The sequence below is a fragment of the Silene latifolia genome, chromosome 6 (genome assembly GCF_048544455.1).
Source record: "Silene latifolia isolate original U9 population chromosome 6, ASM4854445v1, whole genome shotgun sequence".
Classification (NCBI taxonomy): domain Eukaryota; kingdom Viridiplantae; phylum Streptophyta; class Magnoliopsida; order Caryophyllales; family Caryophyllaceae; genus Silene; species Silene latifolia.
Genome location: NC_133531.1, coordinates 79,469,245 through 79,487,371, shown reverse-complemented (window position 1 = coordinate 79,487,371; position 18,127 = coordinate 79,469,245). Strand labels below are relative to the sequence as shown.

General features: G+C 38.9%; 1 long non-coding RNA gene across 1 annotated transcript; it reads left to right on the top strand.

Moving 5' to 3' along the window:
- LOC141658806 (uncharacterized) lies at positions 1-1,123 on the top strand. The gene is made up of 3 exons (XR_012549441.1): positions 1-85; positions 185-252; positions 1,040-1,123. It is a non-coding gene; the product is annotated as an uncharacterized LOC141658806 (long non-coding RNA).
- Positions 1,124-18,127: the final 17,004 nt, after the last annotated feature.

Here is an 18,127-nt window from a genome sequence, read left to right as displayed (position 1 = left end):
CAACCTCAGATCCCGCCTCCATTCTCAACCAAATTCGATAATTTTTGTACCATTCTCTTCCCCTTTCCTTCCTCCTCCTTTTAAGGTAAGAAAGTATCCTTTTTGTAGTGGTTTCGTCTTTCGCCGTCTTATAAAAGTGTCGTCTTTTAGCTTCTTTATTCCGTTTTCTTGCCCTTTTATGAAGGATTCGAAGACCCGGGGTGAGGCTCGTGCCTTGTGGACCATTTATTCGAAGAATAAGGAGCGTTAAAGGTAACGGTGATAGGTTACTCGAATTATTTATAATACTAGCTATTATATTTCCTATTGTTAAGTTAATTAGTTGTGAGACGGGTTAAATTATGAAGTTTGAAAACTATGTAGTTGAAAGGTACGAGATAGTGGTGCTAAATCTTGGATAATGTTGGAATAGTGCTGTGAACATACGGACTGTGAGGCGGAGCATTCATAATTGCTCAATTGATAATAGCCAGTGAGAAATAGATCCTATATGTTAAAGTTAGCTTAAGATTTAGAAGATGGTCTACTACTATGTTTATGCGCACATTGTTCTTTGGATTTTGAGATTGAGAATTGATCAGTTGAGATTGGTTTTATTTGGATTGTATTGTGTTCGAATTGTCGTATCCTTTGATCAGGTCTAGCGGGTGAGTAGCTTAGAGTTATACTCTAAATGTTGAGCAATTCCTTTAATGGAATATTTGACAATATCGATATTGAATTGGAGATGGAAATCAAGGTTACTATGGAGTATTATATTATGAGACGGAGTAATGAGTAGGACGGAGTAATGAGAGAGATGGGGTAGAGAGTTGAGATTGAATTAATTATTGGGACGAGAGTGACTATTATAAGGTTGGCCTAGCAATGCCTGGCCGTGGCCTAGGCAAAGGGCCTGGCTAAGTCGCGAGTTTGGGCCGTATCTATAAATTGTTTTGACGCTAGTTTGGTTTATTTAAAATATAATTAAATTAATTTCCGTCTCATATTTTATATAACGATAATTCGTTAATATCGTCCTTTCACATAATTATTTTAGGTGACTCATATGTGGTTGAAGATGAAGAGTAATTTTGGGTTTTAGAAGCTTTCTCAAGTTTATTGCTTGTCTCTTTGCTAGCTTAAGGTAACTATTTCGAGTTATTCGACGAATAAATGTCACATTCTTTGTTTTCTTGTATGATTTTATGATTGTTATTTGAGTAGTTTATTTCACATGAAAATATGGGTTAAATTCATGTCTTTAGTAAGTTTATGTTCACATATTAGTATGGAAATGAAATGGGAATGATTAATTGATGCTTAAAACGGTGTTAAAATGAACAAAAACGGAGGAACGGAGGAATTGGGGTGGCGGCCCGGCGGGCCCGGCGGGCCGTGCCCACGGCAGCCGTGCTGGTTGGCCCGGGTCGGCCCGTTGCTTGTTTTCACGATTTTTCATGCGTTGTTCGTCGTTTCGGGTTCATTAATGTTATATTTAGTATAAGTAACATATGGGTAAACTTTTGAAATGAATAATGTTAGTAGTAAATATAATGTTGGTGGTAAAATTATTCTTATATTGGTAGTTTGCACATGTTAGGATAGGTTATGATATGAAACTGTAATGAATAGGCTTAAAATGAATTTTATAGCAATAATTGTAATGTTTGGATGATTATGCCGAAAATCGAGCCTTAGTCCCTTTGATCAATCGATGTCGATCAATTGTGTGATTGGTCGACCAGCGATTGAACCCGTGCACTGCGGCGGGGAGGGGGGTTGCGGGTAAAAATTCGGTTGGATGAAAATTAATGTGAAACATGGATAATTGGCCTTATTCTTGTTTTAGGCCATTTATTAAGTTTTTAGTTCACATGTGTTGTTGGTTGAATTGAATGGTTTCTTATATTGTAGAAACGACCTTAGATTCCCCGAAACCTTTAATATTGCTAATATTGCTTGAAATGGAATTGGTATTGAATACTTCTTGCGGGTTGTTGTGTTTGTCATAGATAGGTCTTTATAGTCTTTGACGAGTATATGTTCACCGCTTAATAGCCTTTGTGTTCCTGACTTGGTGGGATTATATCCAAGTTGGGGCATGACCTCGTTACTTATTTTGAGAGTAAGTGGTCAGCTCAAGTACTAGCCAACCCTTTGGTGGACTCCTTAGGGTACTCACTTTGTTTTAGAAAAATTGTGGGTCTTGGGTGCGGTGGTGTGTATCCGCATGTCTAGGTCTGCTGATTTTTAGGCTAGGGTTGTGTTGTGTCTTGGCCATGTTTTGATAGAACCTCTGAGCCAAGATACCGGTTCGATTACCTTCCCTACCTCGTGGTATAAACTCGAGTTACAGAGTGACTATTGACCGTGCTAAGAACTTATGCATGTCTTTGATATATTGCCCTTTCTTGTATGGTGATTTTATGAATTGTAATAGGTGAGATGCAAGCCGGTTACAATTGATAAAGTTTGGATTACTGTTTGTTATATGTTTCACATGATAGCTTAAATTGGTCAGTTTAGTGTTCATATGTTAGAATACTTAGTAATTAAATTATTTATCATGTTGTTTACATGTTACATTACATGTTACATTAAATATGACATTTCGTGGCTGGGAGGACTCGAAGTTACTCCCCACTGAATTGTGGCTTTCGTGTTTGTATAAAATGCGATTGACAGGTTGATGATGATTAGATGGGGTACACGGACGAGCTAGTGAGCAAAAGAATCTTGGACTTAGTTTGGTTATTTTGTAGTAAACCTTTAAACATTTGGTTGTGTATATTTTGAAGGGACATATGTCTCCCTCTCTTACTTTGGTTTGTATCACTTTATTCTCGCGACTTTAGCATGTTATGCAAATTAGGGTGTTAGTATTTGCAGGTTTTGGCAGTCTTCATTTGGAAGTGTTTGTGGTTGGTTTAGAAAAGTTTTTAAAATTACAGGTTTTATCTGGTTGAACTAATTACAAACATATCCTGTCAGTTTTTCTGTAAAATTTTACGTGTTTATTTTACGCTAAAAATGAGGGTGTCACACAAAGGATACTAGCATGACACATCCTAGGGTGTTTTACAAGCATTCTAACCAGCAAATTCTTAAGAAGAAAAAGTATCTACAAGGGCCTATGTACACTTGTCAAACTTCCTAAATAGACATTTTCACAAAAAATTTCCTAAATGCAACTATATGCCATGATGCAACTAACATTTATACAACCTAATGCAAATGCTTCTACCAACTAGTATGCCAAATAAGATAAATGCAAATCCTAAGATCACATTGATTTTACCGCATCAATCAAAATAAAGCCACATAGTCATTAACATAAAGAGGAAAAAGGAGATTGGAAAGATCATACCATGCGGTCTTCTATATCCTCATGTCTCGGATGTGGCGTAGTCGATCAATGTGAAAAAGGATGAACAAACACAATATATATAAGACTACACTACAAAGGAAATGAACATGTTTTTGTATTTTTCAATTTTTCAAATTTTTATGGATTTTTCGAAATTTTCAATTTTTTTGATTTTTGTCTAAATTGTTAAGTTAGAATTCCCCATCCCCACACTAGTATGGGCATTGTCCTCAATGGCCAATACGATAGGGAATTATGCAATTTATGTGAATTTGCATGATTTCTAAACTAAATGCAAACTAAACTAACCTATACTACATAATGCATGGGTTTTTGTTATGGTGGAGAGCATAATTTAGATTAGCTCCCAATGCATATGCATAAACTTCTCCAAACAAAAATAGACACTATTTCTAATGTCAAAAATTTTTGGGGAGTTCATGCACAAAAATGCAATGCATGAAACTAAAATTTGTCATTTTGGATTTTGAAAATGGGAACAATAAAATGAACACCTCAAAGGAACCAAGGTGTTAGTCCTCCAATGTTGCTAGGACTCCACAAATATGATCAAGATAAAATAAATATAAGAAAAATAAGAGAAGTAGACAAACCATAAAGGAGGTGTAAGAATGTAGGATCCTCCAAGAGTTTGCTAATCCTCACCCATCGTGTCATCATCATCATCATCATTAACCTCCTCACTTGAGGCATTATCTACCTCCATGGATGTGGAGTCATTACCACTCTCACTTTCACTTTCCTCTTCTTCATTTTCTTCTTCATTTTCATCTTCTTCTTCACCTTCTTGCTCATCACTCTCATCAACAACCATCTCATCTTCACCCGGTCTACCACCTCTAGAAGTGCTAGGAAAGAAAACCTCCATATCCGCCCAACTAGGCAAAGGACAAGATGGATCGAGAAGTCCTTGCCTAGCAAGATGTAGGAGGGGCGGATATTGTGCTTTATATGCATCGACTCTATCGTCATAAGCTTGTCTATGCATTTCCTTCATTAATAGAGTCAAGTAGTCGTTTCCCACCTTGGTATTTTCGGGTTTGAACTCGTGGTAGGCAAATGGATAAGGTGTGGTGATAATGGAGGAGGAGGGCTCGGCAACTTCTTCCCCTTGGTGTTGAATGATATATTCGGCTTCTTCGGAGAGTGGGAGAAGGTAATTTGGTCTATGAACATTCAAGCGGCACATTTTGCTAGGTAATGTGAAGGATTTAGCTTCATTTGTCAACCCCCTAAATTTGTTGTCAAGGGTATCGTTCTTAACCCATTAAAACTTTTGAACCATGGTGGGCAAATCGATAAGATGGCCTCCTTTTACCGGTGTATAAGTGTTATTCTTGTTGAAATCCCGGTTAAAGTGCTTAGCCGAATAAGTCACTAATCCTCCATTGACAATAAAGGTTGTGCCTTCTTTGCCACAATCAACATTAGCCATCTTTCAATCAAAAGTCGTAAAGCATTGTATGGCTTGGTGAACTCTCTTCCAATGTTCAAAGCCGACTCAAGAAGAATAAAATCAAGTTCGGTAAGATGATTTGTACCTTTCCTAGCTATCAAGGTATGCCCAACAACCTTATGCCATACTCTTATGCCCGGATGATGGACTAAGAGAGCACTACAATCATGATAAGATGTGAATTCGTTTCTGGAAATGGCCTTCCATAAAGGAGCGGGGTCATACTTGGTAGGCTTCTTTGTAAAATTCGGGTTATCACTAAGGCCAAATATTTTACCAATCTCGTCATAAGACAAGCATCTATCAACATTCTCGAGACGAAACTCAATAATGGTTCAGGTCTCCACCTTTGTGACTTTCAAAGAGCTCAAAAACTCTAAGGTGAGGGAAGAATAAGTCAATTCTTGCATTTCAAACAATTTACTCAATCCCATAGACTCGAAAAAGGTCTTTGTTTGCTCAAGGACACCGAATTTCGACAATGTATCTTGACAAATGAACTTGGTAGGCAAGATAGTTTTCTTAGCAAAGAGAATAAATTTCTTCCTATGGGAGTCGGAAGTGAAAATTACCTCCGGATAATCGGCTAGTTGTTCAATGACCGGAGTAGTAGAAGTAGTAGCTTACATAGGAGGATTTTGTTCTTGAATCTCCAACCTTGCATTATGAACTACCAATGCCTTTGATGCTTGTTTATCTTGAAGAGCTTGTTGTCTCTTAGAAAGGTTCTTCTTTTGGGGTGCCTTGCTTCCACCTTTTGTTCTTGCCATACTCTTTTACTTAGTAACACCAAAGAAAGCTTGAAATCTTCAATTTCTAGTAATACCCAAATCGATTTAGGATAGTTGAATGTTGCCTTGTATCCCAAAAATCGACTCAAACCTTGAATATTTTGGTGTTTTAATCACTTGTTGTTGCTAAAGGAGTAATTTATTTTTGTTTTGAGGAAGTTTGGATTTGATTTGGTTGATTTTGGTTGAGAAATTTGATTTTTGTTGATGGAGAGAATGAGGGTTTTGGGGTTTTGGGGTTTTGGGTAGTGTTTATGTTTGAAAGAATGAAAATGAATTAGGAAAAAGGGGTTTAAAGACCCCTTAGATTTTGAAAACCAGAGGGGGGACGAGCGGATAGTCCTCGAGACGCTCGGATTCTTTTGTTTCTGGGTTCAGGAAAAGACGCCTGGGGACGAGCGACTCGAAGGCAAGACGAGCGGATTCTTGAGCTGGGACGAGCGTCCTAAGCTGGAGACGCTCGGATTCCTTTCCAGGGAGAAATCCCAAAAATTGACAGTGTAAAGACGAGCGTCTTTCCTCTGGGACGACCGTCCTGGCTGAGATGAGCGGATTCCTCAGTGAGACGCTCGGATTCTCAGTCACACCCAAAAATTATTTTTGCAGCTTCACCAGACGAGCGCCTTTTACCTTGGACGCTCGGGTTCTCTTCAAGACGAGCGGATTTGCTTCGGGTCGCTCGGATTCTTCCTCCTCCACACGGATTCAGGTCCATCCGTGGGTGCTTCGTAACCCGTGTCATTCATTATTCATTTCTTATGTTCTTCATTGTGGGGGCACTACAAAGGCTTGGATAGCCTAGGCAATTGTTATCCCCACACTAAGGCAAAACACTACACCTCAATAAACTCATAAGTCCCTCCCTCACTTCTCTTAAAATGATGAAAATCTTGATCAAGGCATAGAAATGTAAATCCAAAATTGACAAAAATGCAATACAATAACTAAAGTGCAAGTTAGGGAGTTAGAATATTTACAAGTGGTGGTTTAGGGAGGACTCCACCAAACTCTCATCCAATAATGAGATGTCAATGGGGCATGTTCAAGGTGTTGTTGATGTTGCTCAACACCTTGAAGAAGTAGTCGAAAGCTTGTTCATTGTCATGATAAAGATCTTCAATAGACCTTTGCACTTGTTGTCCTTCATGATGGTCTTGGGTCATAGCATTACCAATATAGGGATTGAATATCCCTTCAAACTCATCATCCCAAAGACCGCATACTTCGTCTACTTGATTACTAAAAATGTCATGAGTTGATGAAGACAACTCTCCTTCTTTCTTATCTTGGCCAATGAGGCCTTCTTCTTAACTTGTCATTGGTGAGCTTTTCAAGCTCTCTTTGTTGCAATTTCCTTGCTCATTATATGGAGCATCATCCGCTTTCTTCTTCCATTGAAATGCCAACTTCTTCCTATCATCTTTCCGGCTATAGTGATCAACCATAAAACATGGCTCATGCAATCGGGGAGCTCTCATAGTCTTGTCAAGATTGAAAGTGATGGTTTCATCTCCCACTTCAAGGGTGAGCTCTCCATGTTTTACATCGATCACAGCTCCTGCGGTGTGCAACAAAGGTCTTCCTAAGATAATAGGAATGTTAGAATCTTCTTCCATGTCAACAATAACGAAATCCACCGGGATGAAGAATTTGCCAATTCTCACGGGCACATCTTCCCATACCCCTAAAGGTGTCTTTGTTGATCTATGCGCCATTTCAAGCGTGATGTTGGTGCACTTGAGCTCTCCCATTCCTAGCCTCTTTGTAACACCCGCGAATTTTCCATTTTGACATTTATAATTTAATTAACCATTCTATTGTCTTATTTATATTTTAAATTATTTAATTTAATTATTAAACACGATTTTTATAAATATTATATTTTTAAAAAAACTTAAGTTATACAAAATAAATATTTTGGTCAGATAATAATGATAATAATAATAATATTTTCCGTCTTGAGTTGTAGCGAGCTTGAGACGTAAATTCTTGTGTATATCGACTCAATTTTGCATGTTGGGCCTAGTATGACCAATGGACTCACCTAGTACTCCTTCCTCCTCATAAAAATCATGAAGAAAACCCTAACTACACCTCCCTCCTCAATTTTTCAGCATTCACCTTCAACAACCATCACCATTTTTATACAATTCTCTTACAAAACTTCAAAACTCTATAACTTGCTCAATTCTTATCCGAACCAAGTGATTTTCGTGTCTATCTCTTCCTCTCATCGCCCTCCATCTTTCTACGTATGAAAGGATCCGACTTTCCTCCATAAATGGGGCTGTCGACCCATTTTATACACGGTACCTTTTTTCTAATTTCGATTCTTAGTCTTAATTTGTGTTTTCTTATGTTTAGGAGAAAGTTTAGTTGACCCGGAAGTGGATTCTTGAAAGGTAGACGATTCTATTATGGATTCAAGAGCTAAAAGATAACGGTGATGGGTTACTCGACTTTTATGTTAAAATTGTGTGAATTAGGTAGTATTAGACTCATATGAATGTTAAAATTTGGTGTCTTTCATAACTTGTGGTGAATTGGTGTTTATTAGAATGCTTGTATGATATTCTCACATTTTTAAGAAGGAATTTTCATGCTTTGTTATAAGATGGTGAAATATGAGATTTGTCTTAAAGGAATTCCTTCATAATTACATGATTAAGCCTTACTTTAATGATTATTAATCAACCCCATATGTTAATTACATCTTGAATGTGGTAATTTTTCATGTATTCATCATATTAGAGAAGCATAAGATGATTGAAATTAAGATGGTTGAATTTGGAAGACTTTAGATGGTTGTTTAATGGGTTTTTCGTGTATAGTGAGTCCCTGCCGGTGGGCCGGCAGCCGGCCTACCCAACCGGCAGCGCGTCATTGTATTTCTGAGTTATAAAAATTGGAAATTAAGCCTTGTATGCCTCTGCCGGTGGGCCGGCAGCCGGTCCACCAACCGGCAGAGAATCCCTTGTGTTTTTGTCGAATTCATATGGTAGAATGTATGTCCCTGCCGGTGGGCCGGCAGCCGGTCGACCGGCAGAGAACACACTTGAACATTTTTGCTTAGTTTTGACTTGACATGTATCCTGTGCCGGTGGGCCGGCAGCCGGTCGACCGGCAGAGAACACACATTGAGCATTGTTGACCTTGTTTACCTTGACCTGTATTCCCTGCCGGTGGGCCGGCAGTCGGTGCCCCGGCAGAGAATACACTTTCAGCTATTTTGGCCTTATTTTACCTTGGCATGTATCTTCTGCCGGTGGGCCGGCAGCCGGTGCCCACATCGGCAGAGAGCACCTGATATTTGTTATACTCTTATACTTATACATGCTTCACATGAATTGTTTACGTTATGTTTGTGCAATCATTGTTACTCGTATTTGTGACCCGAGTGTGACGGTTTATATTGTGTGACGACTTGACATTCCTTATTTTACCCTCGGACCCTGGGTCACGGATAGGTGCCATTGTTTCCGAGTTGGGTTATCCTTCCGCCTCTTCGGACCTTGGGGTACGGATAGGTACCATGGTTCCGATTTGGGGTTACTCGACCTTGGGGCACGGCTAGGTGTCATGGATCGAGTCTTGGATGCGGATAGGTCACCCCATGTCGAATCGGGTGTCGCCCATCCCGAGAGTCTGGCCAGGTTTAGACTAGGACCGTATTATGATCGTCGTCCTACCAGAAGATTGGAGTCTAGGGGTTTGTCTTGTGGGTCCATACTACGTAAATGTCCTGCTTGTTACGGTCACTGGCGTGTTCTTATATACGAGAGTTCGCGTCTCCTATTGTTTGTGAGAGTCTTGGTCTTATCGGATACTAGTGGTGAGATGCAAGCCCCTAGTTGCGATATGATCGCCGGGATTGATGTTCCCATCCGTTCTTATGGTGAGATGCAAGCCATAAGTATGAATGTGACATTAGTAGCCACGTCCCGTGCTATGGTTGTTAAGAGGTTTTCAACGTAATGGCTATTGGTTTCCATCCATGTATTTTCTATTTAATTGATCCGTTATTTACCTTCTTCATATGATTCGATGCCTAATCTCATATCCATGTTTTGTTCCCTTGAATGCAATATGCCTATCTCATTATGATTATCATTTATATTCCCTTGTTCATTTTTATTCAAGTATGATGTATGATCAATATGTTTAATTAAGTTCTTACTTACTTGTATTTTGACATATTGTGGCTGGGAGAACCCTGAGTTACTCCCCACTGACTGTGGCATTCATGTTTACATGAATGACAGGTTTGTGATGCAGATTATGGGGAAGACGTGTGAGCTAGCGAGAACGTTGACCCTTGGACTTTAGCTATCGTTTTCTTAGACTCACCTATCGTTAGACTTGTGCTTATTCGTGGGATATCTTTTCCCCAACGCACTTTGTTTTTAATTGTAAAACTTAATTATCTTACTTTTCATTTTCGTTTGATAACTTATGGTGTATTTCACACTTTAAACTTTTAAAGGTTTTAAAAATCTCGTATTTTCCGCTTAGAATTAATAGTTCTTTTGATGCCCTATCGAGGGGTGTCACAGTTGGTATCAGAGCATATGTTGCTCCCGACGCACACACGTGTAACCCGAATTTAACCTTGAACTTGACCTTCAATAATGAATGAGAGATGGGTAGAATTAAGGACCTAAGTTGGTAGTCTCTTTGTGCATGCTATTTGTTAGGTGCTAACATGATTGATTTTTTTTGGAGTCTTGAGAAGATGGTACGACCAACCAAGGTGGAGAATACTATTATGGAAGCCCTTACTCTAATTCTTCGGAATCAACGAAAGGCCAATGCTCAAGTTAATCATCGCTCTAACCGCTGTGGCAAAAGGCCATCTGTTCCCTCATCCTCGTCAACTTCTAGCAAGGAGAGGTTGATGCCGAGAGTCCAAGGACAAGGAGTACAAGACCATGGAGGACAAGAGCCAATAGTGCAAGAGCCGAAAGGACAAGTCCCTACATCTACTAATAGGCTTAAGAAGAACCGCAAGTGCTTCAAGTGTAGGCAAGCTTATCACCCCGGGATTGGATGCTATGATCTGCCCTTGAAGTGTTACCATTGCAAGAAGCCCGAACATCTCGTCAAGGATTGCCCCGAGAAGAAGACTACCCCTCCTCCTCCCCCTCATGGAGTCATTCTTGTCGAGAATCAAGTCGGAACCGCCGTTCCCCTCGACACCGCTATGGGTGTGTTTTCCATCCTTCGTTTCCTCACTTTTATCCCGTGATGCTCACCCTTCCCTTCTAAACTATCTTTTGCTTAACCTTGGGAACTAGTTTAGTACTCACCCGACCTATCCTTCATTTTTGTTTCTTCTTCCATAACATCTTGCTTGTGGATCTCTTTCTCTTGAAGGATGTCTTTACCGTCTTGAAGAGACCTCCCTCTATTCGAGTGCCTTGTCATGTTCCCTTGTCTTTGCGCTTCTATACCTTTCGCAACTCTTATCCCATATTTTGGGAGTTGTCTTTGTGCCTTTCCTTCTTATGAGACCCCTCATGTGCGCCTTCATCTTTGCCTTATGGAATGTTAACCGTGGTCGAATAAGTTGGCTTTTGAGGAGATTGTTTGTGTCTGACCCTTAACCCTAGTTTTGAGAGGTTGTGATGTTAGAAAGACTTAGGTAGTCTGATGAGACATACTTAATGATTCTTATACCTAATTCCTTGATAAAGTGAGTGTGGTTGTTTAGTGGAATTATTTGTGTTGTTAAGTGTGAGTTGCATTTGTTACTAAGGTTAGAGAACTTGACTTTGTTGTTTATGATTGGGACTTGAAAGCCTTGGGAAGTTTAGTGAAACGTGTCTTAGGATACTAGTGCTTAGTGCTTGACCTAAAAATGGATGAATTTGAATGGTGGATTTGAGGATGTAGGACTGAGTGAGTAAGTCGAGTTTGTGATTAGCTTTCGTAGTCGCTTTGGATATGAAGGTTTGATAATGTATACGTTACCATATGAGAAATGCTAATTGTGGGATTATTAGTTGGTCTAGGTGAGTGGTCTTGATTACTACTTGAGGTATGATATGAGAGTGAGACTAAGCTACCTTTTTGGGAAGTGTTAGCGCTTATTTTAGTAGCTAGGAGAGATAATGGTATGGTTGATGCCGATCGTTAAGTGGGAGGACATAGTTTCAATTTTTGGTACTAGAATGAGAATATATGAGGTGGTAAAGCGTTGTTACAACTAAGATCTTGTTTCTTGGGAACTAGATGATAAGTAAGTTCTAGGATTTCGGATTTGAAAGAATATTCCTTGGGATGTTGATGACCCTAAAGGATTGGTGACGTGATTTGATATTAGTTGATCCTCGAGAGTTCTTGAGTTGAGAGAGACTTAGTATTGAGAAGTATTTGTTAATCCTCTAGTTTTAGGAACTTTGAGGTTGTATTGAGTACTTGAGCTGATGGGATGATGTTGTAGTTGAGTGTAGTTCCGCTTTTGGGAATCCGTAATAAGTAAAAGGGTAGAAGGACTCGAGATCCTATTGATTTTTCAAGCTTGGGTGATTATGTATCTTTCTCAAAAGAATGTAGAAGAGCGGACAATCATGAAAGGAGTTTTTGGATTGGCATGTTACCACCCTTTATTGAAATGAGAACCTTGTAGAATATTTGAGGAACCTTTTCTGGACATTTAGAGCTCGGAGGGAAACACCTATAGGACGTTGTTGGCCATTGGTGATGAAAGTGTTACTTGGAAGTTCGAGTTAAGCTCGAGGTTAGCATAGATAAGTGTTGTGATGATTACATAAGAACCATGTTAGGCGAGAGTTGTTGCTAGTCTTGGAATCTCATTTGGGTATCCACTTTGCGGTAATGAGGATTAGTAGCGAGAGTTCTTGAGATGTAGTTATAAGTTGGGATCGATAGATGTTGAGCTGGGATGAGTTAGATGTTTTGGGTGGTTGTCTCGTAATTCGGAGAATGTCACCATCTATACTTTAGGTTTCGAGAGTATAACAAGATCTCTTTGGGATGATAGAATGTGCAAAAGAACTTTTGAATTTGGATTTTTGATTGAAGGTTTTACCATTTTGAGGAACACGTAGTTGACACTAGTTGGATATGAGTATAGCTTTATTAGAAGCTTTGACCTTGATCTTCTGGAAATTGTTTGTAGTTGCTTGAGGATTGGGAGTGGTGAAATCACACTTATAGTGGAGTACCTTCTTTCATGGAATAGCTTAGGATGAAGTAACGTAAGTGTTTTGGGGAAATCTTTGGGAGTGTTGTGGTTATAAGTCTTGTTGTTAGGTAGTTTTCGGAACCGTTTAGAATGATGTTGTTGTTTGAGATTTGAGTACCTGACGTTTCCTTGTTGTCTAATTCCCTTCTTCTTGGGCTATAAGCGTTACCGTTCATACCTCTCATCTTCGTTTCATCATGCTCCTCCTTTAAATTTGATGTTGGTAACCTATGAAATTCAATCTTTGACATCCTTGTAGATTCGACTTCAGCTCTTACACTAGGAAGTTCGTCATAGATCTTTTGATTAATTAAGTCTGGATCCTCTTATTGCACCTTGTATTTATGTTGTCTAAATTACTATTCACTTCGTACAATTTCTAAACATTTGAAGCTACCATTTTGATTCATTGTTAAAAATTTATATTACTCTTACAAAACTATACCTATCTTAAAGATTTGAAAATGAAAATTTGACTTAGTTCCCTATTTGTTCTTTGAGTATAAACTTATTTATCATAATTCTAATTGCTAAACCCGAGATTTTTTTAAATCTTATCCAATTTCTGTTAACTTTTCATGAATTTGAATTCCTTTTGAGTTTAAAAGTGAAACCTCTATTTCTATTTTGATCTTTGCAAAAGAAAATCTGAGTGAATTACCTTTTTCTTTTGATTTTAACGTTGATCGGATGTTAGAACTCGTTATTTAAAACGTTTAATAACTTGTTCTACGCTTGTCGACGAGTGACTTTTGTCTTTGACTTGGAAAGTTAGCGTTCTTGTGTGCACGACAAGAGCAATTCTGTTCCATGAATGAGACTTATACTTTTGAAAACTCTTCATTAATGTTTTTGAAAGTACTTTGATTTTCGATTCATACAAATGATTTGCTTTTGACCATATCTTCGATTTGGAATGTGATGTTCTCGAATGCGCAATGAGAGCACTTCCGTTCCTTTGATGAGAATCTGGTCCTGTCGGAAAATTTTTATTGAAATTTTGAAGGGATTTTGATTCTTACGATAAGTAAACTTTTAATGTTTTGGTTACCGATTTCAAAATTCCGGTATGACATTTCATTTCCATTTTCAAGTTTCGAGGACGAAACTTTTTAAAAGATAGGGTGATTGTAACACCTGCGAATTTTCCATTTTGACATTTATAATTTAATTAACCATTCTATTGTCTTATTTATATTTTAAATTATTTAATTTAATTATTAAACACGATTTTAATAAATATTATATTTTAAAAAAAACTTAAGTTATACAAAATAAATATTTTGGTCGGATAATAATGATAATAATAATACTATTTTCCGTCTTGAGTTGTAGCGAGCTTGAGACGTAAATTCTTGTGTATATCGACTCAATTTTGCATGTTGGGCCTAGTATGACCAATCACCAATGGACTCACCTAGTACTCCTTCCTCCTCATAAAAATCATGAAGGAAACCCTAACTACACCTCCCTCCTCAATTTTTCAGCATTCACCTTCAACAACCATCACCATTTTTATACATTTCTCTTACAAAACTTCAAAGCTCTATAACTTGCTCAATTCTTATCCGAATTAAGTGATTTTCGCGTCTATCTCTTCCTCTCATCGCCCTCCATCTTTCTAGGTATGAAAGGATCTGACTTTCCTCCATAAATAGGGCTGTCGACCCATTTTATACACGGTACCATTTTTCTAATTTCGATTCTTAGTCTTAATTTGTGTTTTCTTATGTTTAGGAGAAAGTTTAGTTGACCCGGAAGTGGATTCTTGAAAGGTAGACGATTCTATTGTGGATTCAAGAGCTAAAAGGTAACGGTGATGGGTTACTCGACTTTTATGTTAAAATTGTGTGAATTAGGTAGTATTAGACCCATATGAATGTTAAAATTTGGTGTCTTTCATAACTTGTGGTGAATTGGTGTTTATTAGAATGCTTGTATGATATTCTCACATGTTTAAGAAGGAATTTTCATGCCTTGTTATAAGATGGTGAAATATGAGATTTGTCTTAAAGGAATTCCTTCATAATTACATGATAAAGCCTTACTTTAATGATTATTAATCAACCCCATATGTTAATTACATCTTGAATGTGGTAATTTTTCATGTATTCATCATATTAGAGAAGCATAAGATGATTGAAATTAAGATGGTTGAATTTGGAAGACTTTAGATGGTTGTTTGATGGGTTTTTCGTGTATGAGTGAGTCCCGCCGGGGTGGGCAGCCGCCTACCCAACCGGCAGCGCGTCATTGTATTTCTGAGTTATAAAAATTGGAAATTAAGCCTTGTATGCCTCTGCCGGTGGGCCGGCAGCCGGTCCACCAACTGGTAGAGAATCCCTTTATGTTTTTTGTCGAATTCATATGGTAGAATGTATGTCCCTGCCGGTGGGCCGGCAGCCGGTCGACCGGCAGAGAACACACTTTAACATTTTTGCTTAGTTTTGACTTGACATGTATCCTGTGCCGGTGGGCCGGCAGCCGGTCGACCGGCAGAGAACACACATTGAGCATTGTTGACCTTGTTTACCTTGACCTGTATTCCCTGCCGGTGGGCGGCGGCAGTGCCCCACAGAGAATACACTTTCAGGCTATTTTGGCCTTGTTTTACCTTGGCATGTATCCTCTCGCCCGGTGGGGGCGTGCAGGCCCACACCGGTGAGAGCAATGATATTTGTTATACTCTTATACTTATACATGCTTCACATGAATTGTTTACGTTATATTTGTGCAATCATTGTTACTCGTATTTGTGACCCGAGTGTGACGGTTTACATTGTGTGACGACTTGACATTCCTTATTTTACCCTCGGACCCTGGGTCACGGATAGGTGCCATTGTTTCCGAGTTGGGTTATCCTTCCGCCTCTTCGGACCTTGGGGTACAGATAGGTACCATGGTTCCGATTTGGGGTTACTCGACCTTGGGGCACGGCTAGGTGTCATGGATCGAGTCTTGGATGCGGATAGGTCACCGCATGTCGAATCGGGTGTCGCCCATCCCGAGAGTCTGGCCTGGTTTAGACTAGGACCGTATTATGATCGTCGTCCTACCAGAAGATTGGAGTCTAGGGGTTTGTCTTGTGGGTCCATACTACGTAAATGTCCTGCTTGTTACGGTCACTGGCGTGTTCTTATATACGAGAGTTCACGTCTCCTATTGTTTGTGAGAGTCTTGGTCCTATCGGATACTAGTGGTGAGATGCAAGCCCCTAGTTGCGATATGATCGCCGAGATTGATGTTCCCATCCGTTCTTATGGTGAGATGCAAGCCATAACTATGAATGTGACATTAGTAGCCACGTCCCGTGCTATGGTTGTTAAGAGGTTTTCAAAGTAATGGCTATTGGTTTCCATCCATGTATTTTCTATTTAATTGATCCGTTATTTACCTTCTTCATATGATTCGATGCCTAATCTCATATCCATGTTTTGTTCCCTTGAATGCAATATGCCTATCTCATTATGATTATCATTTATATTCCCTTGTTCATTTTTATTCAAGTATGATGTATGATCAATATGTTTAATTAAGTTCTTACTTACTTGTATTTTGACATATTGTGGCTGGGAGAACCCTGAGTTACTCCCAACTTACTGTGGCGTTCATGTTTACATGAATGACAGGTTTGTGATGCAGATTATGGGGAAGACGTGTGAGCTAGCGAGAACGTTGACCCTTGGACTTTAGCTATTGTTTTCTTAGACTCACCTATCGTTAGACTTGTGCTTATTTGTGGGATATTTTTTCCCCAACGCACTTTGTTTTTAATTGTAAAACTTAATTATCTTACTTTTCATTTTCGTTTGATAACTTATGGTGGATTTCACACTTTAAACTTTTAAAGGTTTTAAAAATCTCGTATTTTCCGCTTAGAATTAATAGTTCTTTTGATGCCCTATCAAGGGGTGTCACACTCTTGATTACCGAATATAGCATGACACTAATACTTGCCCCAAGGTCACATAAAGCTTTATTGATTGTAGTGTTACCAATAGTGCATGGAATGGGGAAACTTCCCGGATCCTTGAGCTTTGGAGGTGAACTTCCTTGAACGATGGCACTTCTCACTTTAGTGAAAGCAATAGTCTTAAGTTTCCGGATGGATTTCTTCTTTGTAAGAATATCTTTCATATACTTTGCATAGGCCGGAACATGATTGATCAATTCCATGAATGGAATCGAGACTTCTAAATTCTTCACAATCTCCATGAATTTTCCAAGTTGGTCATCAAACTTAGGCTTAGCTTGACGACTCGGGAATGAAATTCTAATCACAATAGGCTCCTTCTCTTTGGCCTTTTCTTCATTCTTCTTTGAAACTTCTTGAATGGCGGGTTCTTCTTTCCTAGAGTTTTGCACAAATCTTTCCTTGTCACTAGTCTCCACAGTGTCATCCTCAACTTGCTTCTTTGGCCCTTCATACCTTGTACCACTCCTCAAGTGGATGGGACTCACCGATTCATGTCTTGGGGGATTACTTTGAGGTGGTAATTGCTCCTTTTGTCTTTGAGAGCTAGAAGATGCTAATTGAGTCATTTGGGTTTCCAACATTTTTGTGTGGGCTAGGATGTTGTTGATGGTGTTATCTTTTGCTTGGCTATATTTTTGCATTTGAGTGAAAAATTCTTGTTGGTTCTTTTGAATTTGGAGGACCGCTTTTTGAACATCAAAACCTTGGTCATTGGATTGGTTGTATTGAGTTTGATTTTGGTAACCTTGGTTTTGGTTGTAAAAGGGTCTTTGAATTTGGTTTCTCATTGGAGGTGGGGTGTATGTTGTTTGAGGGTTTTGAACATTTTGGCTTTTGTATGAGAGATTTGGGTGGAATTTGGTGTTTTCATTGTAATAGTTGGAATAAGGGGTTCCACTCTTGTATGCTTGAAAAGGATTCACTTGTTCCCCTACATTCACTTTGGTCATGTCCCAAAGTTCCACAATTCTCACATATTCCACTTGGAATTGATGAAGATGCCACCATGGCATTAACATGTTGCTTTGGTGATTTGGAGGCTTCTTCAAGTTTAGCCATAGCCTTCTCAAACTTCAAGTTGATGATATCAATATGAGCACTAAGTTGAGCACCCAATTAAGTAATAGAGTCCACTTCATGCTTTCCTCCTCTAATAGCCTTTCGAGGTCTACTATATTGTGAGTTATGGACCGCCATTTCCTCAATCTTGTTCCATGTTTGATTATCGTCAACCTCGGTGAACATGCCATTTGATCCCATGTTAAGAATGTTTCGGGAGTCTTCATAAAGACCATTCCAAAATTGTTGTACCAAGAACCACTCACTA